Consider the following 27,676-nt stretch of genomic DNA (forward strand, 5'->3'; position numbering starts at 1 on the left):
CATGCAGTTTTATTGCTGCTTCTGTTTCTTCTCTGGTAGAGAGAGGGCAAACATAAAATCAATAACCTGCTTCTCAGCCAGAAATAAACCTACAGGTGTTGATATCTTTCACTCTAGTCCACAATTTTATTCTCAAGTACAGTACATGGACTATTTAGTGTTTTACACCTGGAAATATGAGCTGCTGAGAACCAAGAAAGTGTATCCTCATCTTGCGAGACAACACAGTTAAAAATACAGGCTTTAGTTTAGAGCCAGACTGATTTGGATTCAGATCCTGGCTTTGCATCTTATTTAGCTATGTAACATTGGAACAAATTGCTCTAAGTTTCCATTTCTTCATCTGTACAATGGGAATGATAATACTTTGGGGGTTGTTCAGAGGATTAAATATGAAATAATATATGGAAGACTCTTAAACACAGTAAATGGAAACTATTATCTTAAAAGCCATCAAGGCTTCACCGAAATAATGTACACCCCACTCCCCCCGCCGAAAGAAAAATATATCAGAGAAAGCAACAAAGGATTTAACCCATTGTGTGTGGGACTAAGCATCTTTTTGTATCATTAGGATTTGGGAAACCTCTTCAACAACTTTAGTGAGATTATATTGGAGTCTGGGCATATTCAGTGTGTCATGATGGTTAAGGTCTAGGGTGCTGCTGATGGTTCATCTCATACGTGGAAGGGGAAGATGGTTACTTATTGCAAAACCTGCAACAAATTTTGTCTGACAGCAGGACATAAAAGGCAAGAGTTTGAACTGACTGCAGCTTTGGTTGGACAAATTCAGATATTTGCTTCTAAATATGAGCCCAATGTAATAAAACGTGTCGGATTTTTACAGTCAATGCTTAACCCTTAGATGATTTTGAAAAAGTAGAATTTTAACTTGAAATGAAGCATCAGAAATATAAGACCCCCTTTTGTTGTATTTGTTGTTCAAAAAAAATCTAAATCTTTACACTACATTTTAATACCATAAACTCATTATTGCTATATAGGATGTTGTCACTTAGGCTTCCCAACACTCCTTCCCTGAACCCTAACCTGCATGTGCATGCACACGTACCCATGCTGCTGGAAATTTGGTGAACCACACTGGGTAGATAATCAGGAAGTGAAATTTTTAAGTAAGTAGTTGAGGAGTTCCTATTCTGCTGTCATCTCATCAGCCGGAGGTGAGATCTGATGCCTATCCAAACCCTGCCTTGATGGGTTGAACCAGTATTGGGGTTATTTATTCTGTTCAGTAGTTACCAAGTACCTGCTAAGTATTTATGTAGGGAAAAGGAAAAGATGTAGATGTTATTACCTCTTCTAATACAGCATCATTGGGGTTTGAGGGGGGAACACGGGTTACTTTTCATTTTTTACATGCATATATAGCGGCTCAGTAGAACCAATTTGACAGTCCAGAAACAGGCCCTAATTTATAATCAAACTAAGGGAAATGGAAAGGATTTTTTAGTAATAGCTATTGGCAAAACCCTATGTGAGGGAAAAAAGTTGATTTACAGACCCATCTTACACTATCTAACATAGATTTATATAAAACTATACATGTCCTGAATCATCACATTGTAAACTTTAAATATCTGACAATTTTATTTGTCAATTATATGTTAATTTTAAAAAGAATTTAAAAATAAAAATAAATAAATAATTTCCAAAGTAGAAAAAATAAGTTTTTATGTGTGTACATGCGTGTGTATATAAATACACACACACATATATTCAGGATTCTTAGGTGTGTGGTTTCTTTAAAATGTTTGTAAAGCCATTCAGTTAAAATAATACGTAAGTAAATATCCAAATTTCTAGATAAAAAGGCTTAGCATAAAAGTAATGGAAGAAATCACAAAGAAGATTGATGGATTTTGGTTACTTCAGAAATGTAAACCTTCCCTAAGTCAAAGAACATCTTAAACAACTTGGCCTAACGCTAGTCCTGTTTACTTTCAATGGGCTGGAATGAAACGAAATTTATACCTTGACACATTTTTGCCATATAATGCCAAAAAGACAGCTTTGGTTCTTAAGTTTGTGGAGTTGTTTTTTCACATTTGCTTTGTATATGGGAGCTCGTTTTCAGGAAATCTTGTAGCTGAAGTATCTTCAAATAAATAATATGCAAATAAGTAGCCCACCAAATAGCATGTACTAAGAGGTCTGCAGACCACAGCAGCTCTTCTTCAGCCTAGTTATTTTTAACTGAGACCAGGTAATAACTACTATAGGTGCCTGTTATTATGAAGGATTAGTTAGGAGCAGTGAGCCGTTGCTCAGCTTCTTTTCAGTTTGGGGGAGGGGGTGCCCAGCCAGTTAATCACTCACATTGGAGGGGAAAGAATGTAACACGAGCTTTTAATCTTGGACTATATGAGGAGAAAGCATCATTGACACATCAAGGACATAAGATGACCTAAAGGTTTGTGAGCTGCTTTGGCAGTGATAACTGATAGAGAGGGCCTGGTTAGAAGTTTGTCACAAGTGTTCTCCAGACACCAACACTGTAGTTTTGTACAGATGCTGCCCTCACAAGGAGGAAGTAGAAACTGTTCCACTTCTATTCACATGTTACATATTAGCTTTCTCACCTTACTCTCTGATTAACCACTGCCATCACCACCATCCCAAGCTCTCTGTATACTAGAAGTACGGTTATTCAAACAATTTTTTAAAAACAAACAAAAAATCCTTATAACATGAAATCTTGGAGCTCAGTTCACATCTCTCTATCATTATAGCCCATATTACATGAGATACTGAAAGTCTGTACGGAATGCACACTATAGCTGTTCCTAGACAGGGCTTCGATCTGGATATATCAGATGCCTGATGTAACAGTTTTGGGGAGCTACGATATGTATATCCAACAATAACTTTATTTTAAGCCAATTTTTAAAAACTTATTACTAATCTTTAAAGAACCCATTATTTCCTGAGGCAAGTTAGAATATTCATTACCTACCCTTGTTATTTCTGTGATCTTTCAGATTAGTAGTGGGTAAACATTGCTGGTGATAATGTCTTCTGCTTTATATTAGGAATTCTGTCCCTTCATTCTAAATTATAAGTTTTCTGGAAGCAGAGGCTGAAAATTACTCAACCCTACTTCTCCACCCCAAACACACACAAATAGTACATTGCTTTGAATTAATAGTTCTTTGTAGATTGGATGAGAAACCATTGGGGTTTAAGTTGTCTGTGATTTAAATTTCTCAGCAGTGTCCAGGATTTCCCACTATCCAAGATGTAAGCCAAAAGGCAGTAAAATTAGTAGAGGAGCCATCAAGTTGTTAATGAGTCACAAATTACCTCTTACTCTTTATAATGTTAAAGGAAACTTGAGTTATAAAAGACAATGTGGTTGTTCTAGCACCATCTAGAGGAAAGCGTAAAAATGATTAACAACATTTTACAACTGCACCATATCAGTTCATTTAAATCCAAATACCACATCCTTCCTATCTCTCCTTTTTCACTAAATATGTCATATTTTCACTAAATATATAGTAAGATATAGTTCATTTGGCCATTCAACCAAACTTTATTCTGTCTTTATCAGCTGCTGCCTGTTATCTTTTTGTGTGTTTATCTGTTCCACCTGGATTGGTAAGACAGGATAGGGACCATGGCTTTTATTTCTGTATATTTCCATAGCTCCTAACTACTGATAAGAACTCATTAAATATTGATTATCAAATGATAGATATGGATATTACAAATAACCTTATGGGTTAGATACAGTATAGCAAAATATAGATGATTCTTTTTTATTTTTTTACATCTTTATTGGAGTATAATTGCTCTACAATGGTGTGCCAGTTTCTGCTTTATAACAAAGTGAATCAGCCATACACACACACATGTTCCCATATCTCTTCCCTCTTGCGTCTCCCTCCCTCCCACCCTCCCTATCCCACCCCTCTAGGTGGTCACAAAGCACTGAGCTGATCTCCCTGTGCTATGTGGCTACTTCCCACTAGCTACCTATTTTACGTCCGGTAGTGTATACATGTCCATGCCACTCTCTCGCTTTGTCACAGCTTACCCTTCCCCCTCCCCATATCCTCAAATCTATTCTCTAGTAAGTCTGTGTCTTTATTCCTGTTTCACCCCTAGGTTCTTCATGACATTTTTTTTTTCTTAAATTCCATATATATGTGTTAGCATACGGTATTTGTCTCTCTCTTTCTGACTTACTTCACTCTGTATGACAGACTCTAGGTCTATCCACCTCATTACAAATAGCTCAATTTCGTTTCTTTTTATGGCTGAGTAATATTCCATTGTATATATGTGACACATCTTCTTTATCCATTCATCCGATGATGGACACTTAGGTTGTTTCCATCTCCGGGCTATTGTAAATAGAGCTGCAGTGAACATTTTGGTACATGACTCTTTTTGAATTATGGTTTTCTCAGGGTATATGCCCAGTAGTGGGATTGCTGGGTCATATGGTAGTTCTATTTGTAGTTTTTTAAGGAACCTCCATACTGTTCTCCATAGTGGCTGTATCAATTCTACATTCCCACCAGCAGTGCAAGAGTGTTCCCTTTTCTCCACACCCTCTCCAGCATTTATTGTTTCTAGATTTTTTGATGATGGCCATTCTGACTGGTGTGAGATGATACCTCATTGTAGTTTTGATTTGCATTTCTCTAATGATTAATGATGTTGAGCATTCTTTCATGTGTTTGTTGGCAGTCTGTATATCTTCTTTGGAGAAATGTCTATTTAGGTCTTCTGCCCATTATTGGATTGGGTTGTTTGTTTTTTTGTTATTGAGCTGCATGAGCTGCTTGTAAATTTTGGAAATTAATCCTTTGTCAGTTGCTTCATTTGCAAATATTTTCTCCCATTCTGAGGGTTGTCTTTTGGTCTTGTTTATGGTTTCCTTTGCTGTGCAAAAGCTTTGAAGTTTCATTAGGTCCCATTTGTTTATTTTTGTTTTAATTTCCATTTCTCTAGGAGGTGGGTCAAAAAGGACCTTGCTGTGATTTATGTCATAGAGTGTTCTGCCTGTGTTTTCCTCTAAGAGTTTGATAGTTTCTGGCCTTACATTTAGGTCTTTAATCCATTTTGAGCTTATTTTTGTGTATGGTGTTAGGGAGTGATCTAATCTCATACTTTTACATGTGCCTGTCCAGTTTTCCCAGCACCACTTATTGAAGAGGCTGTCCTTTCTCCACTGTACATTCCTACCTCCTTTATCAAAGATAAGGTGACCATATGTGCGTGGGTTTATCTCTGGGCTTTCTATCCTGTTCCATTGATCTATATTTCTGTTTTTGTGCCAGTACCATACTGTCTTGATCACTGTAGCTTTGTAGTATAGTCTGAAGTCAGGGAGCCTGATTCCTCCAGCTCCGTTTTTCATTCTCAAGATTGCTTTGGCTATTCGGGGTCTTTTGTGTTTCCATACAAAGTGTGAACTTTTTTGTTCTAGTTCTGTGAAAAATGCCAGTGGTAGTTTGATAGGGATTGCATTGAGTCTGTAGATTGCTTTGGGTAGTAGAGTCATTTTCACAATGTTGATTCTTCCAATCCAAGAACATGGTATGTCTCTCCATCTATTTGTATCATCTTTACTTTCTTTCATCAGTGTCTTATAATTTTCTGCATACAGGTCTTTTGTCTCCTTAGGTAGGTTTATTCTTAGATATTTTATTCTTTTTGTTGCAATGGTAAATGGGAGTGTTTTCTTGATTTCACTTTCAGATTTTTCATCATTAATGTATAGGAATGCCAGAGATTTCTGATTAATTTTGTACCCTGCTACTTTACCAAATTCATTGATTAGCTCTAGTAGTTTTCTGGTAGCATCTTTAGGATTCTCTATGTATAGTATCATGTCATCTGCAAACAGTGACAGCTTTACTTCTTCTTTTCTGATTTGGATTCCTTTTGTTTCCTTTTCTTCTCTGATTGCTGTGGCTAAAACTTCCAAAACTATGTTGAATAAGAGTGGTGAGAGTGGGCAACCTTGTCTGGTTCCTGATCTTGGTGGAAATGCTTTCAGTTTTTCACCATTGAAGACAATGTTGGCTGTGGGTTTGTCATATATGGCCTTTATTATGTTGAGGAAATGTCCCTCTATGCCTCCTTTCTGGAGGGTTTTTATCATAAATGGGTGTTGAATTTTGTCAAAAGCTTTCTCTGCATCTATTGAGGTGATCATATGGTTTTTCTCCTTCAGTTTGTTAATATGGTGTATCACGTTGATTGATTTGCATATATTGAAGAATCCTTGCATTCCTGGAATAAACCCCCCTTGACCATGGTGTATGATCCTTTTAATGTGCTGTTGGATTCTGTTTGCTAGTATTTTGTTGAGGATTTTTGCATCTATGTTCATCAGTGATATTGGCCTGTGGTTTTCTTTCTTTGTGACATCCTTGTCTGGTTTTGGTATCAGGGTGATGGTGGCCTCGTAGAATGAGTTTGGGAGTGTTCCTCCCTCTGCTATATTTTGGAAGAGTTTGAGAGGGATAGGTGTTAGCTCGTCTCTAAATGTTTGATAGAATTCACCTGTGAAGCCATCTGGTCCTGGGCTTTTGTTTGTTGGAAGATTTTTAGTCACAGTTTCAATTTCAGTGCTTGTGATTGGTCTGTTCATATTTTCTATTTCTTCCTGATTCAGTCTTGGCAGGTTGTGCCTTTCTAAGAATGTGTCCATTTCTTCCAGGTTGTCCATTTTATTGGCATAGAGTTGCTTGTAGTAAGTTGTAGTAACTCTAACAAAGAGTAGCCCCCGCTCGCCACAACTAGGGAAAGCCTGTGCACAGCAACCAAGACCCAATAAATAAATAAATAAATTTATTTATTTATTTTAAAAAACCTGAAAACCATAACCTTCATTCTTAACCATATTTAGAAAACAGAGTGGTGAGCAGCAGCTGATGGGGGAGGGCAAATTAAGCCACCCAGCACACCAATCAAAAGTTTTTATCTTGTTTTCTATCTATAATTTAATTAATTAATTTTTGTTTTTTGCGGGGGCTGCATTGGGTCTTCATTGCTGTGCACAGGCTTTCTCTAGTTGCAGCGAGCAGGGGCTACTCTTCATTGCAGTGGCTTCTCTTATTGTGGAGCACGGGCTCTAGGCACGCGGGAGTCAGTAGTTGCAGCACGCGGGCTCAGTAGTTGTGGCTCTCAGGCTCTAGAGCGCAGGCTCAGTAGTTGTGGCTCACAGGCTTAGTTGCTCCGCGGGATGTGGGATCTTCCCAGACCAGGGCTTGAACCCGTGTACCCTGCATTGGCAGGCGGATTCTTAACCACTATGCCACCAGGGAAGCCCTATAATTTATTTTAATGCATTAGTGTACCAATCAGTAATTAACAAGTATTTTTTTTAGCATGAAGTATTAGACTGTCTTCTTCAGATCTTCTTCCTGCTCTCCAACACGTAGCCTCAGCTCATTATCACATGGTTTCACTCTTCCTTATGTGTACCAAGCTCATCCCGGATCCTCTTAAGAGTTACCAAAATCCTATTCTTTCTCTGATTTGTCACACTGCATGTCTATACCACAGTATGTGTAGCATATTTTAGTAATGATTTGATACATATTCATTTCCCTCCCCCCAAATAGAATAAGATTTTCAGTTAAGTGAAAGTTTTGAATCTCTACTAGCACTTGGCACAGTGATGGAGTATAATAAGTAAGATATATTTGCTGGCTTATTGCATGAAAGCACTGTTTGAGGTACACTAATCTGACAGTAGTTTACTGGCTGGATTGACAGAAAGAATTAAAGATTGGAGTTAGGAGCATAATTCAAAGTCTGTTAGAATAATCTAGAGGTGAGTTAACGAGGACCTGGATTCTGATGGTTGTGGTTGGGGATGGGGAAGAAGATATTATTCAGAGAGAGTTCAAAGGCAGAACGTACAGGCCGTGGTGACTGGCTCGTATCCAGATGCCACAGAAAGCCAGCTCTGCTTCCTCCTTTTTCAGCCCATGATCCCTTTTCGTTATGCCCCAAATTCCCTGCTTCCTTTAGAGATCATCAGTTGCCTCTCTTCAGGGTCCCAAATTCTCATAACTTAGGAGAATTCCAACTGGGCAAGTGGATCCCCACAAGGCAGAACTGACAGCAGTGGTAGAACTGGCTGGTCCCCAACTTTCTGTCTTCCAGCATGAAGATAGCAGCAGCTTAGTTAACATCTTTATAAAAAGGCAGAAGTAAAATAATGCTTGGGTTGTATCCCTTAAGTCAGCAGTTTTAAAACTTTTTAAACTCAGGACTCCTTTCCATCCTTAAAAATTATTAAGGACCTCTAAGAGCTTTTGTTTATATCTATTGATATTATAGTTATTGATATTTGCCCTAACAGAAATTAAAACTGAGAACCTATTAAAAATAGAATAGACTTGAGGACATGGAGAGGGGGAAGGGTAAGCTGGGACGAAGTGAGAGAGTGGCACGGACTTATATATACTGCCAAATGGAAAATAGATAGCTAGTGCGAAGCAGCCGCATAGCACAGGGAGATCAGCTTGGTGCTTTGTGACCGCCTAGAGGGGTGGGATAGGGAGGGTGGGAGGGAGACGCAAGAGGGAGGGAATATGGGGATATATGTATACGTATAGCTGATTCACTTTCTTATACAGCAGAAACTAACACAACATTGTAAAGCAATTATACTCCAATAAAGATTAAAAAATACATGTATTTATTAATCTATTTAAAAATAACAATAATAAACGTTTTACATGTTACCATATTTATGAAAATAACTACAGTTTCTAAAACAAAAATATTTAGTAAGAAGAGTAGCATTATTTTACATTTTTACAAATCTTTTTAGTGTTCGGCTTAATAGGAGACACTGGATTCTCATGTGTACTTCTATATCCAATTTGTCGAAATATCACGTCATGCCTCTGGAAAACTCTTATGTACACTCATGAGAGAATGAAAATAAAAAGCCAAATTTGTCTTAGTATTATTATGAAAATAGTTTTGACTTTGCAAAACCCCTTGAAACTGTCTTTGGGACTGCCAGACATCCCTGAACCATACTTTGAGAATCACTGCCTTAAGCAATGTTTTTTAGTTTCTCTGTCTAAGAGAGTCTTAAAGATGTATGTTTCATTTTATTGCCATGTCTTAGCATTCTTGGCACCTATACTGAGACCCTCATTACCTGTTGGTAGAAATAACACACTTAAAAGAGGAATAAAAACAAGTCTTCAATTTTTAAAAATTTGTTTATTGGACATTGATCACATACACCCCACACTGCATTCAAAGCTCACTGACAAATTAGTTGTAGGGAGTTACCAAAAATGGTTTTGTCTGACTAACTGATTCCTTTGGCTAATATCTATAGAATTTTTCCCCATGGACTTTGTATTCCAAATATAACAGACTCTTAAGAGAATCGTGGAATTAATGCACGTGGAATGTATATGGCCGTGAAGTCAGATAAGAGGACCTATAGGGCCTGATGATAGACCTACGTTAGTATTGACTCCCTGATTTCCTCATCTAAAGTAGATTATAAGAAGCAAGTTGGATGTGATACAGAGGTTGGGAATATGGAAATGACTATTACTGCAAAAGGTAGACATGTTAATGACAAAAAGTGACTGCTGACAACCAGGTAGGAGACCGAAAAGCAAAACACAAAAACTCAACAGAGAAGTCTGATCACAGTTAATGGAGTCATTAACCCTTAAGGCCTCGGTAACCTTTGAAAGGACATTCGTTTACCACACCACAGGAGAATCATATCTAGAATAATGCCCCTGAGTCATGAAGAAAAATTAAAATATCCTCTGTATATTGAGTCCTCAATTTATGAATGGCTTGTGTTCCAAAGTTAATTTTATTGTCAGAACATTTATTGGGCTTCCCTGGTGGCACAGTGGTTAAGAATCCGCCTGCCAACTCCGGGAACACAGGTTCAAGCCCTGGTCCGAGAAGATCCCACATTCCGTGGAGCAACTAAGCCCATGCACCACACCTACTGAGCCCTAGTGCCTAGAGCCCACGAGCCACAGCTACTGAAGCCCGAGCGCCTAGAGCCCGTGCTCTGTGACAAGAGAAGCCACTGCGATGAGAAGCCCACGCACCGCAACGAAGAGTAGCCCCCGCTCGCCACAACTAGAGAGAGCCCGCGCATGGCAACGAAGACCCAACGCAGCCAAAAATAAATAAAACAAATTTTAAAAAAAACATTTGTTTATAGAAACAGATAAATAATTGTTATTTTGGGTTGCAGACAATCTGCTTTTTCAGTTTATCTATTCAACAAACAACCTTTGAGTGCTTAATGTCAATAGAAGTGTTTCAGTTAACTCTCATTTATAGCTTTGTTTCAGTGAAGGATACATTCTGAGGCCAAAGCCTGGGCATACATATACTGTTCCCCTCTGGCCTCCATTATTTGTCTTATAAGGTGCTACACTGTTGATATCAGGGGCCTGCAAATTACAGTCAAAGTACCAAATCCAGTCCACTGCCTGTTTTTGTAATTTCATTGGTACACAGCCATAACCCATTCATTTATGTATTGTCTGTGACTCTTTGTGCTGCAAGGGTTGAGAAGTTACCACAGAGATTGTGTGGCCTGCAAAGGCTAAAATACTTACAATGGGTTCCTTACATTAAAAGTGTGTAAACCCCTGGTCTGCATGATCTGGGCTGCCCTCATCTCTGACCTCGTCTCTTCCTACTCTTCCTCTCACTTACTCCACCATAGTCTCACTCCACTTTGCGCTTCCTGAGAACATGCCAAGCACATTCCCACTACAGCGCCTTTGTACCTGGTTTTTCCTCTGCCTCAAATATTCTTCCTTCTAATTGCCTCATGGCTCACGCAGGTTTCTCTGCTTAAATGTCACCTGCTCAATAAGGCTTCTCTTGACTGCCCTTTATAAAATAGCAACATCCCATCCCTCACATTCTTTATTCATTTGCTCCTGCTTCGTTTATCTCCATAGGGCTTACCACTGTCTGACATATATTTACTTGTTGTCTGTCTCCCACCACTTGAGTATAAGTTGTATAAGAGCAAGAGCTGTCAGTTTTGTGCATTGCTATATCTCAGATACTCTGAGCCAAAGTAGGTATTCATTTGTTGAAGGGAGGGAGGGAGGGAGAAAGGTATGAGGGAGGGAGGAAGGGAAAGCGGGCAAGGGAGACTTGCATGCTAACCTGCCCTTTATTCAGGGGGTAGTTGTCAGCATCAACCAGGATTGGCAGTTGGGATTGAAACAAGATTTAAAAGCAGCATATAGGTAAATACTGACGTTTCCATTTTAAAACTCAAAGCTACTGGCATATTCAGTCACATGTGACCTCTTGCCCCTAACCTATTTTTCAGTCCCTTATGTTGAGAGCAAGCAGCTGGCCTTGTTTATCTTTGTTCTCCAGTACCTAGTCCAGCGTAGGCTCTTAATAAATATTTGCTCCCAGCCCAGAAATGGACCTTGGTATCTTCTTAGTTGTTTTTTATAACTTCAATACTTACCATAATGCCTGGCAAATAATAGAGGCTCAGTAAATATTTGCTCCAGGAAGGAATAAGTTGAATGAATTCTTTGTCGGCTTAGGATAAAACGCTATTCTAGGTTATCTGTTGTTGTATAACAAATTATTCCCAAAATATAGCATTCTAAAACTTATAGTTTCTGGGGGTCAGCAATTCAAGAGTGGCTTAAGTAGCTGATTCTGTCTCAAGATTGCTCATGAAGTTGCAGTCAAAATGTCAACTGGGCTGCTATCATCTGAAAGCTTATTTGAGGATCACTTCCAAGTTGGCTCACTTACGTGTCTGTTAGCAGGAGGCCTCAGTCTCTGGCCTCATGCACCTCTCCATAGGGTAGGCTACTTCAGTGTCCTCATAACACAGCAGCTAACTTCCCCAAGAGAAGTAATCCAAGAGGAAAAACTAGGAGGAACCCATGTTGCCTTTTATCACCTAGTCTGAGAAGGCTACTTTCACCACATTCTGTTTATTAGAACCAAGTTGCTAATTGTAACCCACAGTCAGGGTGCGGGGAATTAGCCCTCTCCATTTTGAGGGAAGAATATCGAAGAATCTGTGGACATATTTTAAAACTGCCACAATCACCTTGATACTCTGAACTGAATAAAGAGAAATTACCCATTTACAAGAAGTGAGACAGGGTTTCAGAGATGGTATTCATCCTGCCACTTATTTGCCCTCTTCAATTATAATATTTTCCTTTCCTAAAAGGAAAAAAAATTAGCATTTTGTCCTACCAAAATTAACTACTATTTTTACCTTTTTTTTTGAATAGGTAACACATGTATATGGTGTAAAAATTCAACAGTAAAATGAATATACAATGAAAAACAAGTTTCCTTGCACTGAATTCCAGCCACCCAGTTTCCCTCCCTAGGGAAGACCACTAATACTAGTTTATTTATCCTTTCAGAGACCTTCTGTGCACTTATAAGTAGATACTTATAAGGTTATTTTTACACAGATGGTAGCATACTGTAATTACTGTTCTGTACCTTGCGCTTTTTTTCCATTTGCCTGTATATCTCAGAATTTGTTCCATATCAGTTTATTTATAGTTGTTTTTTTAACAGCTGCATAGTATTCCATCGTGTGGATATGCAGAAATGTATTTGATTGCTTCTTCATTGAAGGACATTTAGTTTCCCATCTTTTTCTATAATAAACACTGCTGCAGTAGGTACCTTGTTCATTTTGTACACTGAGAATATTTGTGGATAAATACCTTCAAGTGGATTTGTTGGGTCAAAGAGAATGTGCTTTTTGAAAGATAATGCCCGATTGCCACCAGAGGTTGGACCAGCTTTATACACCCACCAGCAATATATGAATTTCCTGTGCCCTCTCTAGGCATAGTAGCAGTAGAAACATTTAGAAGTGTTGCCAGTAAATAAAGAATTATTATATGTATTTTACACTATGCCCAACACAATCCCCTGATACATGTTGATACCAAAAAGTTGTTCATTTTTGTTTGTTTGTTTTTGGGGTTTTTTAACTGAAGTATAGTTGATTTGCAATGTTGTGTTAGTTTCTGGTGTTAAAAAATTGTTGGTTAACCTCAGGGGAGATAGACTTTCTCTGTGAAAGTTTACTGAGTTGGTCACTATATTCCAGAGAGTTTTTTAACTCTTTGATAGAGTAGAATGCTACTGAGAGAGAACCTACTGCCTGCTGTAGATTGCTTTAATGTTTTATTATTTTTTTTAATTTATTCATTTATTTTTGGCTGTGTTGGGTCTTCGTTGGCTGCGTGCGGGCTTTGTCTAGTTGTGGCGAGCAGGGGCTACTCTTCGTTGCGGTGCTCGGGCTTCTCATTGCGGTGGCTTCTCTTGTTGTGGAGTGCAGGCTCTAGGTGCACAGGCTTCAGCAGTTGTGGCACGAGGGCTCAGTAGTTGTGGCACACGGGCTTAGTTGCTCCACAGCATGTGGGATCTTCCTGGACCAGGGATCGAACCCGTGTCCCCTGCATTGGCAGGTGGATTCTCAACCACTGTGCCACCAGGGAAGTCCCTGCTTCAATGTTTTATTGAAGTATAACATAAATAAAATGAACAAATACTAAGTACATGGTTTGATGAATTTTTATATATGTATATAACTGTGTGACTACTACCTACATCCAGAACTAGAACATTACCAGTACCCCTAGAAGATTCTCTCATGCCCTCTGCAGTCAATACCACCCCAAAAGGTAACCACTGTTCTGATTTGTATCATTATAGATGAGTTTTCCTACCTTGAAATGTGATCACATGGTATGTACTCTTGTTTGGCTTCTTTCACTTAACATTATGTCTGTGAGATTCATCCGTTTTGTAATGTATAGCAGTAGTTCATTCTTCAGAGCATTATAATATTACATTATGAATATACCACAATTTATCCATTCTACTTTTTACAGACATTTTGAGTTGTTTCTGGTTTGGGACTATTATGAGTGAAGCTGCTATAAACATTCTTTTACATGTCTTTTGTTGGATGTAAGTTCTTGTTTCTGAGAATTGCTGGGTCATAGGGTAGATGTATGTTTAGCTTTAGAAGATCTGCTTAGAAATACATGAGTTTGGTAGAAACAAAATAGTTTTCCAGAGTGCTTTTACCAATTTATACTCCCACTCAGATAAAAATTTTTTCTACCAGGTAAACAGTATCTGAAATGACATGCCTTATATTTCATGCCTTGTATTTTGTTTAGCTTAAGCCTTTGATCATTGTTAAAACTCCACGGGAAATAGCATTTTATTAGTCATTTATACGTTTAAGTGCTTGAGTTTCATGGCCTTTCATAGAATCACAGAATTCTAGAGGTCTAGTCCAACAAAGGAGGATAAAGTAGCTTGCCCAGAATCATACAGCAGGTTACTGACTCAGTTGGGCAAAGTAGATGCCTATTCAACTCACAAAATAAACTATATTACTGTATTCAGACACTAGTAAGAGTCCCATGATGTATAAGCCCCATTATGTATAAGAATGGAACTACTTGGAAATTTTTCTTTGATTGACTTAAATAAAACTGCCAAATATTTCTCCAGCAGAGATGGGTTTATTCAGGATAGGCAGAGAATTGCAATTTGGGGTCTGCAACCATGGTAAGCCACATGCAAGTCCCTACATGGCAAGGGAAGGAGAACACTTTTATAGATGGGAAAGGGAAGCTGGGAGTGCTAAAGTAAACAAAGAAACCACGATTGAGTCCTTGCCAGGAAAGAAGAGGAGTCATTCTTCTGCCTGTTGGGCTCTGCTGTTATCACAGGGCATGAGAGCTCCTTCTTCTGGTCTCCCAGCTCTATTTAATTGAGGTTTCTGTTTATTTATTTTTTACATTTCCCCCTTTTAATCAAGATCTTTCTCTGAAAACGTCACTGACCAAAAGTTAGTTTTTCTAGTTTCAGCAGCTTTTTGTCCCTCAGTGCCAAGAAGGACCTTTCCTAGGTGTACTGTCTCAAGGCAGAGGAAAAGTGCATAGATTAGAAACCTATTGAGGTCACGTTCGAGTGAAAAGGGAGGGTAGAAGGCAGAATTCTCAAGCACTTTTTATCTGAAGTCCGTATGTTATCAAGATCATAAACATTTGAGATCATCTGAAGTGTTATATCATCATCAGAGGTTTGGCAACAAACTTCCAACAGGGCTGGTCTAGATACGTTCGGAAAGGTGTCTCATCAGATGTTGCTGCTTCTCTTCTGGGAAATCTTCACTTTCAGGTAACCCAGATAATGTGCAGGTCCAGTCAGGGTTTGGTGCTTTCTTTACTTGTATCACATGACTCGCCAAGAATCTGTTTCTTGGAGTTTGGTGGTACAAGGGTTGGCTAGCAGTACCCGATAGGGGCCTTTCCAGTGAGGTATAAGAGAATTCTTTCCCAATAGATGAAATCTCCAGGTTACAAGGTGTGATGCTTAAGGTCTTCGTCTCCCAAGGGTATACTGTGAAAAGACTGCTTTACCAAAGCATGGTTATTTTTTTTTTAACATCTTTATTGGAGTATAACTGCTTTACAGTGTTGTTAGTTTCTGCTGTATAACAAAGTGAATCAGCTATATGCATACGTATATCCCCATATCCCCTCCCTCTGCGTCTCCCTCCCACCATCCTTATTCCACCCCTCTAGGTGGTTGCAAAGCACCGAGCTGATCTCCCTGTGCTCTGCGGCTGCTTCCCACTAGCTATCTATTTTACATTTGGTAGTGTATATATGTCAATGCTACTCTCTCACTTCATCCCAGCTTACCCTTCCCCCTCCCCTTGTCCTCAAGTCCATTCTCTACGTCTGTGTCTTTATTCCTGTCCTTCCCCTAGGTTAATCAGAACCTTTTTTTTTTTTTTTAGATTCCATATATATGTATTAGTGTATGGTATTTGTTTTTCTCTTCCTGACTTACTTCACTCTGTATGACAGACTAGGTCCATCCGCCTCACTACGAACAACTCAATTTCATTTCTTTTTATGGCTGAGTAATATTCCATTGTACATATGTGCCACATCTTCTTTATCCATTCATCTCTTGATGGACACTTAGGTGCTTCCATGTCCTGGCTATTGTAAATAGAGCTGCAATGAACATTGTGGTACATGACTCTTCTTGAATTATGGTTTTCTCAGGGTATATGCCCAGTAGTGGGATTGCTGGGTCATATGGTAGTTCTGTTTTTAGTTTTTCAAGGAACTTCCATACTGTTCTCCATAGTGGCTGAAAGCATGGTTATTTTTAATAGAAGCAGTTAGGCCTTTGCAGTATTAGAGTATCTCTCCTTTTATCACTTGTGGGTCAAAAGAAGCAGAAGCCAAGTGCATTGGACATCTTATGACTATCTCAAAGGGGAGACTTTATGAGTTCTAAAAGGAGTAGATCTGAGATTTGGAAGGACCAACAGCAATGCTTTTGGCCAGGGTATTTGGAGGGCCTCTACCAGTTTTGCCAATTCAGTCTTAAAAACACGGTTGGTGTGTTCCACAAGGAAACCAGAGGATTGAGGGTGGTAAGCACAGTGAAACTTGTAAAACTGGATAAACAGCACAGGCTCGTTGAAGTACCTGGCCAGTAAAATGGGTTCCTCGATCACTGTAAAGTTTGAGAGGAGTTCCCCAGGTAGGGTTAATCTTTTCTAAAAAGACCTTAGCCACAGAAGAGGCAGTAGCCTGTCTGCAAGAGAAGGCTTCAGTTCATTGTGAAAACATACAGACCGTGACTAAAATATATTCACATCCATGAGATGGAGGAAGTTGTATGACATCCATTTGCCAAACCTCAAATTAATCAGTTTAGTAGCATTTTTTAAATTTTATTTATTTATTTGGCTGCATCGGGTCTTCGTTGCGGCATGCGGGATCTAGTTGTGGCATGCAGGTTTTCTCTTCTCTAGTTGTGGCTTGGGCTCTGTAGTTGTAGTGCGTGGGCTCTGTAGTTGTGGTATGCAGGCTCAGTAGTTGTGGCACGTGGGTTTTGTTGCCCTGCGGCATGTGGGATCTTAGTTCCCCAACCAGGGATTGAACCAGTGTCCCCTGCATTGGAAGGCAGATTCTCTACCACCGGACCACCAGGGAAGTCCCAAATTAAGTAGTTTAAAATGTCCAGGAGCAGTACAAACAGGCTTCCCTGGGTTGTACTTTGGACAAGTGGGACAAGTGAGGTAGTCACTTTTTGTAGCTTTCTTAATGTTTCCCCACTCATATTGATTCATGAATGCGATCATTTTGTCAGTACACCAGTAGTTTAATGCATGGACAGTGGTGGGGAGTGGGAATTTTAGAGTCCTCTGTAAGACTGCGTTGTTATTTGGTCCAAACCAGAGCTTTCTCTTTTTATCAAACCAAAAATGGTTGAATTTCCAACCTTGCTTTTCCTTTTCTGAGGCCACTTGTTGGGCTTCTCTAGCCAGTTTCTCTAAGTCATCATTTGGGGAAATATCCCTTTGAGCCATGACAGAGATTTGGCTGCTTTCGTTTGGCATTGAGTGTGATGAGAATTCAGGAGAACTTCTACTGCGTCAGGTATAAAAATGGCTAAAGGGCATCCCATAGTGATTTTCCTGGTTGCTTTAACTAAAATGGCAGTGGCTGTAATGGCTCTAAGGCAAGGACGGGAGGTGTTCCCATGCCACAGAGTCCAGTTACTGGCTATAATATCCTATGGGTTGTTGGTGGTCCCTTGTTTTTGGGTAAGTACCCCAAGGGCATTCCCTTCCTTTTCATAAACAAAAAGGGAAAAGGGGAATTTGATAATTGTGATGCCCAAGAGCAGGTGGATTCATAAAACTCCCCTTTAAGGCCGTAAAGGCCGTGTTGTCCAGTTCTTCCCATAAAATTGGGTCAGGATTGTTACTGTTGAGTAAGACATACAGAGGTTTGGCCATAGAGAGAAATTTAGAATGCAATTTAAGCAATAACCAGTAGCTCAGGAATACCTCTCGGCACCTAGTTTTGGGTTTGGGGAAACTTAGGACAACATGAAGTCTATCTGGATCTGATTGTAGCCCTTATTTTGAGATCAGATGCTCTAAATATTGAAACTAGGTTTGGGCAAACTGCAGTTTTTGTTTGGTGACCTTGTGTCCCTTTAAGCCTAAATGTTTGTTTGTTTTTTAATTTTATTGAAGTATAGTTGATTTACGGTGTTGCCTTTAATTTCTGTTGTACAACAAAGTGACTCAGTTATGCATATATATATTCTTTTCCATTGTGGTTTTTCACAGGATATTGAATATAGTTCCCTGTGCTATACAGTAGGACCTTGTTGTTTATCCATCCTATATATAATAGTTTTAAACCTGAAAGTTTTAGCAAGTGGTTGCTGTCTTCCTGTGAAGAGAAAAGGAGAGCAAAGAAGCAAATCATCTACTTACTGCAACAAAGTAGAACCCCTGAACTTTATATCATCCAGATCAGCCTTCAGGGTTGGTGAGAAATGAAGGGCTCTCAATAAAGCCCTTGAGACATTACTGTCCTGGTGAATTGTTTTTCTTCCCAAATGAAGGCAAACAGGTGTTGGCTAGCTTCGTCAACTGGAATACTAAAGAGTGAACTCATAAATCAGTTACAGTAAAGAATTTACTTCTGATAGGAATAGATGTTAGTAACCTATGAAAGTTAGGAACAACAAGATATTGAGGGATAACAATGTTTTTTTTGTTTTTGGCCGTGCTGCGCAGCTTACGGGATCTTATTTCCCCAGCCAGGGATTGAACTTGGGCCACAACAGTGAAAGTGCCAAATCCTAACCACTGGACCACCAGGGAACTCCCAACAGTGTTGTTTTTTTTGCTCAGAGGTCCTGGGCCTCCACCCTTGGCCCTTAGGTTTTCTCACTGGGAAAATGGAAGTGTTACAGGGCTAGTACAAGGGGTAAAGAGGCCTCAAGCCTTGTAATCTTCTATTATGGGCTTTGTGCCTTGAAGGGCTGCTTTACTTTATATGATATTGATTAATTCCGGGATGAGGTTTTGAGGAATCTATGTGAAACTTGATGGGAGATGCACTATTAATTTTGCCAGTATCAGTTGGAGATTTTGCCCGTAAGGAAAGTGGTAGCTGATTCAATAGGGGCAAATGATCAGTGTTTCCAGAATCAGCTCTAGAACAAAAAAAAGATGTCAAAGGATCATTTAATTCACCTGGCTGGTTACTTTGATGACTACTGTCAAATTCTATAATTAACTCCTCCTTTTGGGAGAAAGAAATTTTGGCATGATACTTCTCTAAGAAGTCTCGGCCTAATAAATGAGTAGGGACAGAGAAACTAAGGAGAAAAGGGTGTATGTATCTGAAAGGGCCTAAACAAAAGGGAATTGGTCAGAGATAGGAACCTTTTGAGGTTCATTAGAGATCCCCACTATTTGAACTGGGGTATTTTGGAGGTTTTTTTGGCCACGTCTCGTGGCATGTTGGGATCTTAGTTCCCTGACCAGGAATTGAACCCGAGCCCCCTGCATTGGAAGCTCAGAGTCTTAACCACTGGACTGCCAGGGCAGTCCTGAAATGTTTTAATATTCCCAGGCAGGGGCTGCTTTATATTAGTTGGGTTGAGCACTGAGAGTTTAGCTCCAGCATCATTTAGGACTGGAAGAGATCCATTCCCAATCTGGAGAAATGTTTCTCCAAGTTGATTAAGAGGGAGAATTGGGAAAATCCCTGGTAGTTCCTCAGAGCCCCATAATTGAGAGTTGGGAGGACGTTGGAAAGGCTGGTTAGAGAGCTGAAGATGCCTAAAGTACTTAAATTTGTAGCAGTCTCTTTTCCAATGTCCTAGCTCTTTGCAATAATAGCAGAAACTAGGAGGGTTTGGGTTTTGTTTAGGAGCCTTCATTTGCTGGATTTGAAGATTAAGAATTTTGGTGGTCTCCCATTTAGGTGACTCATGTAGAGTGCAAGAGAGCTGGTTTGTCAGATTAATTAAGTCTGGGATGGACATAGTTTCCCATTCCATCCTGGTCTTTTTTACTAGATGGGAAAGATCCCAGTTCAGCCCATTAATAAAAATAGAGTTAAAAACTACCAGGTAGAATCAACACATGAAGGAAGACCAGAATTTTTTTTTTAATCTGAAGTCGATTATAATAGTTATGAACAGTTTCATCAGATTTTTGTATGCAAGCCTGAAGTTTGTTCCAATCAACAGGCTTTGGAAAATTGCTCAATGAAGTCGCTTAGCCATATCTCTAACCTGATCATGTAGTAAGTTAGTGGGCTGGTCTCCCAGTTGTAATTCTAGAGACATTTCAGGATTTTCCCAATTAGCAGTTTTCATCAAATGCTGTGCCTGGCCTTCACGGAACTAGATCCCACACGCATGCCGCGACTAAGAGTTCACATGTAGCAACTAAGGAGCCCATGAGGGTGGGATAGGGAGGGTGGGAGGGAGGCTCAAGAGGGAGGGGATGTGGGGATATATGTATACTTATAGCTGATTCACTTTGTTGTACAACAGAAACTAACACAACACTGTAAAGCAATTATACTCCGATAAAGATATTAAAAAAGAAGAGCCCACAAGCCACAACTGAGACCCTGTGCAACCAAGTAAAAATCAATCAATTAATCAATAAAAGTTTAACAAATAAACACCTCAGAAAATCTGTGAGGATCTTCAGTTACTTTGGGAAAATATTTGACAATGGCTCACAGTTCAATATAAGGGAATATAAGAAATTAAGGGTTTAACCTCTGGATCCTCAGAAAGCTTAGTTTTTTTTTTTTTAGGATTTTTTTTGAGGTTTTTTTTTGGCTGCATTGGCTCTTCGTCATTGCACGCAGGCTTTCTCTAGTTGTGGCGAGCGGGGGTTACTCTTGGTTGCGGTGCACAGGCTTCTCATTGCAGTGTCTTCTCTTGTGGAGCATGGGCTCTAGGTGCGTGTGCTTCAGTAGTTGTAGCACGCAGGCTCAGTAGTTGTGACTCGCAGGCTCTAGAGCACAGGCTCAGTAGTTGTGGCACACTGGCTTAGTTGCTCCGTGGCATGTGGGATCTTCCCAGACCAGGGCTCGAACCCGTGTCCCCTGCATTGGCCAGCGGATTCTTAACCACTGTGCCACCAGGGAAGCCCAGAAGGCTTAATTTTTAAGGGACAGGCTCTAACAAGTTCCGGGAGAGAATTTGTATGAGGGAATTGAGGGTAAAGAGGAGGCATAGGCAGTATAGAAGGAAGGATTGAAATGGTGCTGGAGGCAGAGTCTGGCCACAAGAAGCCAAGGGAGAGAAAGGTGGTGCCAGAGGTGGAGCCTGAGACAAAGAAGCCAAGAAGAAGAGCCTGAGACTTCAGGAGCCATTTTATCTTCCTTTAATCATTTATTTGCCTCAGTTAATCTTAAAATCTTATTTTGCAGAGAAGCAGTTTTAGGTTCCTGATAATGTTTGGAAGCCTTAAAATGCCAGTTGAAATAGGCATACCATTCAGCTCTGTTTCTGAGCTCTTGTAGTCCAGTTCAGTTTTAAGGAAATTAAGTTTGGGGATTTTAAAAGTTCCCCAAAATGGCCATTGAGGGCTTCCCTGGTGGCGCAGTGGTTGAGAGCCCGCCTGCCGATGCAGGGGACACGGGTTCGTGCCCCAGTCCGGGAAGATCCCACATGCCACGGAGCGGCTGGGCCCGTGAGCCATGGCCGCTGCCTGCGCGTCCGGAGCCTGTGCTCCGCGATGGGAGAGGCCACAACAGTGAGAGGCCCGCGTACCACAAAAAAAAAAAAAAAAAAAAAAAAAAAAATGGCCATTGATATTCTAAATTGCCTTTGGACAGGTTGGTCCATTTAGTTAGAAATGTGCATGAGGAAGGACCACAGTTTTTAAACATAAAATTGGCCAAAGTCCCAGGGTGTGGGGGCCACAGATAACTGGGATCCCATTTCTCAGAGGATTTCCTCTAGAGTAAAAGAACAATTTTCAAACAGCTCGAACAGCTTACAGTTCAAACAGCTCAATTCAAACAGCCTGCAAGCTAACACCAGCCATTTCTTCATACACAAAGAGGGCATGAGCTTGGATCCAGGAGAAAGACCCTCCAAATTCCACGGTCAGCAAGAAAAGCAGTGAGCTCAGTGGGCTCAATTATGGGTACCTCACCTGTTTGTTCACCAGTCCTGGAGTCTTCAGGGGTCTCCTCTGGTCCCCGTATGGGCCACCAAAATGTTGACCTAAATCAAATAGATGACCAGACATTTCTCCAGCAAAGATGGGCTTATTTGAGATCAGTAGAGAATTGCAATTCAGCGTCTGCAACCATGGTGAGCCACATGCGAGTTCCTGCACAGCAAGGGAAGAACACTTTTATAGAGGGGAAAGGGAAATTGGGAACACTGTAGTAAACAGAGTCCATAGCTTCTCATTGGCTGAGTCCTTGCCAGGAAAGAAGAGGAGTCTTTCTTCCTCCTGTTTGGGCTCTGCTACCATCACAGGGCACGAGAGCTCCTTCTTGTGGTCCTTCAACACTATTTAATTGAGGTTTCTGTTTATCAGTTTTTTATACCTTACTTGAACAGAGTTTCTGGAGAGAAACAAGGAGCATTCATTCATTCAACATATACTTATTGAGCATCTACTATATGCCAAAAATGTTTCTAGTTCTTATAGATACAGCAGTCCAAAAAAACTGACAAAAATCTTGCTCTTCATAGAGCTTACATTCTAATAGGACTGAACAGACAAATAAGCAAGATGAATAAATAAAATTTCTGCTATGTTACATACTGATAAATATTATGGGGAGGAAGGTAGGAAAGGGAACTAGAAAGTATATAAGTGGGGAGTGCGAATGAGGGATGGCCTCACTGAGATGACTTTTGAGAAAATATTTGAAAGAAATGAAGGGAAAGTACCTTTGAGAATATGGGGGATGGGGGGAAGGGATGTTACTGATAGATGGAATGGCAAGTTCAAGGCCCTAAGATGAGAACATGCCTGTTGTGTTCAAGGAACAAGTAGCTCACATGCTAGAACAGAGTGTGAGGGGCAGAGTAGTAGATGATGTTGATCAGAGAGGTAATGAGGGCCGAGATCACATGAATCCTTTAAGATCACAATAAGAATTTTGCCCTTTAATCTGGGTGAAATGGAAAGAAGCCTTTGGAAGGTTTTGAGTAGAGGAATGATAGGATATGACTTGGATTTTAACAGGATCTCTCTGGCTCCTGTGTTGAGAATGGGTCAGAGAGGGATAGGATGGCTGTTGCAATAATTAGAGGAGTACCTGGAGCCAGAGAAGTGGAGATAGTGAGATATGATCAAAATCTGGATATATTTTGAAGGTTGAGCCAACAAGATTTGCTGACTGTCAGATGTGGGGTGGTGTGAGAGTAAGAGAGGAGTCAAGCAGAACTCCCAAGGTTTTTGACCTGAACACCTGAAAGGATGGAAATGCCATTACCTGAAATAGGGAAAACTCAGAGCCACGTTGTTATTGGGAGCAGGGGGCAAGGGAGTGGTCAAGGGACAGGTGGGTATCAGGAGCTCAGTTTGGGTCATGTTAAGTTTGAAATCTCTTTTGAGACATCAAATGGAAATGTCAAATTTGCAATTAGATATATGAATCTGGAGTTCAGGGAAAAGGTAGGTGCTGGAGATAGAAGTTTGAGTCATTAGTTAGATATGAAGAAGTAACAGCAAAAGGTGCTGAGAAGGAGCGAGCAGAACAATAAGAAGAAAATCAGGCCTGTGTGGTGTCCTTGTCCTGGAAGCCAAATGAAGGAAGTGTTTTCAAGAAGGAAAGTGGAAGCTAAGAAGCAAGGAAGCACATGGCATACAAGAAGGAAAGTGGTCAACTGAGCATTAGTTTATTAGATCCCTGAGAGAAAGCATGTACTAAGTGGAAATGGTAAAAATGAGGGCTCTGGAGGTCAAATTTACTCTTTCCATTATTGTGCTTGTATCAGTCTTGACTGCATGACTTTTTTTTTTTTTCAATATTTATTTATTTGGCTGCATCGGGTCTTAGTCACGTCACGCAGGTTCTTTTTTATTTTTTTAATGTTTATTTATTTATTTATTTTCTTATTAGTCATCCATTTTATACACATCAGTGTATACATGTCAATCCCAATTGCCCAATTCATCACACCCCCACCCCCACCCCCAGCCGCTTTCCCGCCTTGGTGTCCATACGTTTGTTCTCTACTTCTGTGTCTCAATTTCTCCTCTGCAAACCGGTTCATCTGTACCATTTTCTAGGTTCCACATATATGGGTACGCAGGTTCTTCGTTGCAGCACGTGGGCTTCTCATTGTGGCAGCAGAGTGCATGGGCTCAGTAGTTGCGGCATGCGGGCTCTCTTAGTTGTGGCCCACAGGCTGTAGAGCACGTGGGCTCAATAGTTGCGGTGCGTGGGCTTAGCTGCCCCACTGCACGTGGGATCTTAGTTCCCCATCCAGGGGTCAAACCCGCGTCCTCTGCATTGGAAGGCAGATTCTTACCACTGGACCACCAGGGAAGTCCCTGCACAACTGTTTTGAATTGTCCTTGAAACAAAGCAGTGCTGCTTTGGGACTGGGTTTTGTCTTAACACGGCACTCCTCCTGTTACCTGGGGGAACCTGATTGCTGCCTCATACCTAAGTCATTTCCCCTTTACCATGTTCTGGTGTTGATCGCCTTTAAGAAGGGAGAATACTTAACTCAGCACTCTAAAATTTAGTAATGTTTAATGAGATTATGTCTGTGATGCCCTTGGTAAATATGAAAATAACCACCTAGAGAAACACAAAGCACTACTTTTACTACTACTTTTAGCATATTATTATTTTTATTATCTTCAAACATGCCAACCCTTTCCTTATTTTGTGAACACTTATTCAAAATAGAAAGCTTTCTAAAATGAAAACTAACTTTTCTCTTTCTCTTCAGCCTACTTGCTGCCTTAAAGCTAGCCCTTAATAGAGAAACTAGGTCTGTTAAGTGTTATTTTCTGCTTTTTCCTTCCTGTCTTCTTAATCTCCCAGCTGTCTCAACTCAGAACCTTGTAGGAAGAGAGTTATACTTCAGAAAACTGTTTGCTTTGACATTTAAACAAGCCTCCATTTTGTTTTTCCATATTAGAATTTTTCCTCTTCCCCTCTCCCATCTCCAGCACTCTGAACTGTCATCTTTTCAGCTCATTCATTATTGTTAACGTTTGCAGATTATACCAGAGGAGGGAGACAGATTTATAAACACGTGTTCCTACCCAGCTGTTTCAAGAGTAGGAATAACATTCCTCTTTGAATTGTATACCTGCTGTCTATATACAGCTATGCTCATCTGCCCTTGTAAATGAGGTGCCTACTTCTAAGTCTTACCTTGTCTAGAAATAAATGTACCCTGTTCCTATTCAAATTGGTTATACAGTAATCAGAGCAGCCCATCACTGGGAGGAGACATCCATGTGAATTCACTTTGCTAACAGCCGGAGAGAATTTAGCCCAATTGCTTTCTTAGGAGGTTTGTCATTTCCCTTAAGATGCCAGGGCTCTAGAAAGGGATAGAAATCCTGTCCTCTTTCCCCCTGGATGCCTCCCTACAGTCCTTTATGTATCTTTTATGTAAGATGAAGATAAGGGGACATATTAAGGAAGTTGTGTAAAAAGAATCAGAACCCATTAAGAGATAGCTGTGTAATGCCTTGAAGATCTGACCACTCATCAATAATGAGTAATGAGTGAATTACTTAACCTTTCTGGGCTTCCATTTCCTTATTTACAAAGTAACTTTTTTTTTAATGTATTTATTTATTTATTTTTGGCTGCCTTGGGTCTTAGTTGTGGCATGCAGGCTCTTAGTTTGTGGCATGTGGGATCCAGTTCCCTGACCAGGGATCGAACCTGGGCCCCCTGCATTGCGAGCGCTGAGTCTTAACCACTGGACCACCAGGGAAGTCCCAGAGCAAGGATTTGGACTAAGGTTTTCTGACTGCAAGTTCAGTGATCTTTAGACAGCATTCTACATCAAAGAAGAATATAGTTGAGTTATTACAGATAGGCCCTGGGAGTGCTTAATCAAATAGTATTTTATTAGTCTATGACCAAAGACAAACAAAAGACTAATTTTGGAGCCTTTTAAGTTGTTTTTTTTTCTTTTCTGCTCAGTTCTTTTCTTTTTTTTTTTTTGTCATATTTTATTTTTGGCTGTGTTGGGTCTTCGTTGCTGCACACGGGCTTTCTCCAGTTGTGGCAGGAAGGGGCCACTCTTCATTGTGGTGCATGGGTTTCTCATTGCAGTGGCTTCTCTTGTTGCGGAGCATGGGCTGTAGGCGCGCGGGCTTCAGTAGTTGTGGCTCGCGGGCGCTAGAGTGCAGGCTCAGCAGTTGTGGCACAGAGGCCTAGTTGCTCTGTGGCATGTGGGATCCACCCAGACCAGGGCTCGAACCCGTGTCCCCTGCATTGGCAGGCAGATTCTTAACCACGGCGCCACCAGGGAAGTCCAACTTCTAGAGTCTTATTCTCTAGATACATTACATAGAAAATGTGCCTTTGGGCACATTGAATTACTGTATTCAAACTTTCGACACATCCCTTTTGTTCTGAACACATAGCAAGAAGTAAAATATATAAAGTGAAAATCAGAGAACATGTTTGGGCTCACAAACAAAATAATCTTATCCGTGGACCAAAAACAGAAGAGATGCAAGGCACTGAGTGAGGCTGAAACTGTGGGCCTGCTGGCCTCCAGGTATGGGACCAGAGAACGGTGCCTGAGAGGTGAGTTCCTGGTACTGAAAATATCTATAGAGATAGTTCATAAATAGAGAGAACTTGAGGCCAGGGGAGTAGGATGCCACGCCCCCAACCAGTCTCATGGAAGGAGACTTTTAAAAAGTTAATTGAACTTAGCAACAAAAAGAAATGAACTACTTACTGATACATGCAACAACATGGTGAATCTCAAAAGCATTATGTTAAGTAAGTGAAAGAAGCCAGATGTGGAAGACTACAAGCTGTCTGATTCATTTTATATGAAATTCTGGAAAAGGCAAAGCTATAGGAATATAAACCAGATTAGTCATTGTCTGGGGCTGGGGATGGTGAAATGAGATTGATTGCACAAGGGCTGAGTACTTTTTGACTAATGGAAATGTTCTATAAATTGATCATGGTAGTAATTATACAACTGTAAATATTAATCACACTCATCAAATTATATATTTTAAAATGAATGGATGTTATTGTATATAAATTATAACTATAAAGCAGATTTTTTTTTAAAGGGTATATAGGTATAGGGCTTCACAACAGAGTGACAAGTGGCAAGTTAGTTGCATGGGAAATTGTGTAGATTCAGACAAAGGTGAAGAATTGGAGCAACTAATGAAATCAATCTACTGTATTAGGTTTGATTATAATAGAACCTACCTGTTGTTGGAGCTTTAAAAAAAATTGCCCTTGATAAAGAATTTGTTACTTAAAAAAGAAAAAAAGTTAATTGAGTGGAGGAGGAGGGAAGCCTAAGGAGTTGTGAAGAAGCTGCCTTCTGGTTCAATGATTAGAACTGTGATATCTTCTAATGGCTCAGGCCATTAGAAGACCTCTTCAGACTAGGTCCTTAGGGGGCTAGATGGAAGAAATTGCAAAACTATTAAACAGAGAAGGGGGGAAATTAGTAACAAAAACATCTCTTTCAAAAAAGAGACTGCAAACCAAAATTATATATAATAGAAATCTAATGCTAAGAAAGATAACCACCAAAAATTAACCAGGACTTCCATTTT

General features: G+C 40.1%; 1 protein-coding gene across 3 annotated transcripts in view; it reads left to right on the top strand.

Moving 5' to 3' along the window:
- Positions 1–27,676, top strand: part of ZNF609 (zinc finger protein 609) — a 233,599-nt gene that overhangs the window by 186,962 nt on the left and 18,961 nt on the right. The window lies entirely within an intron of this gene.

The sequence above is a fragment of the Grampus griseus genome (genome assembly GCF_964374135.1).
Source record: "Grampus griseus genome assembly, chromosome: 2".
In the NCBI taxonomy this organism is placed as follows: domain Eukaryota; kingdom Metazoa; phylum Chordata; class Mammalia; order Artiodactyla; family Delphinidae; genus Grampus; species Grampus griseus.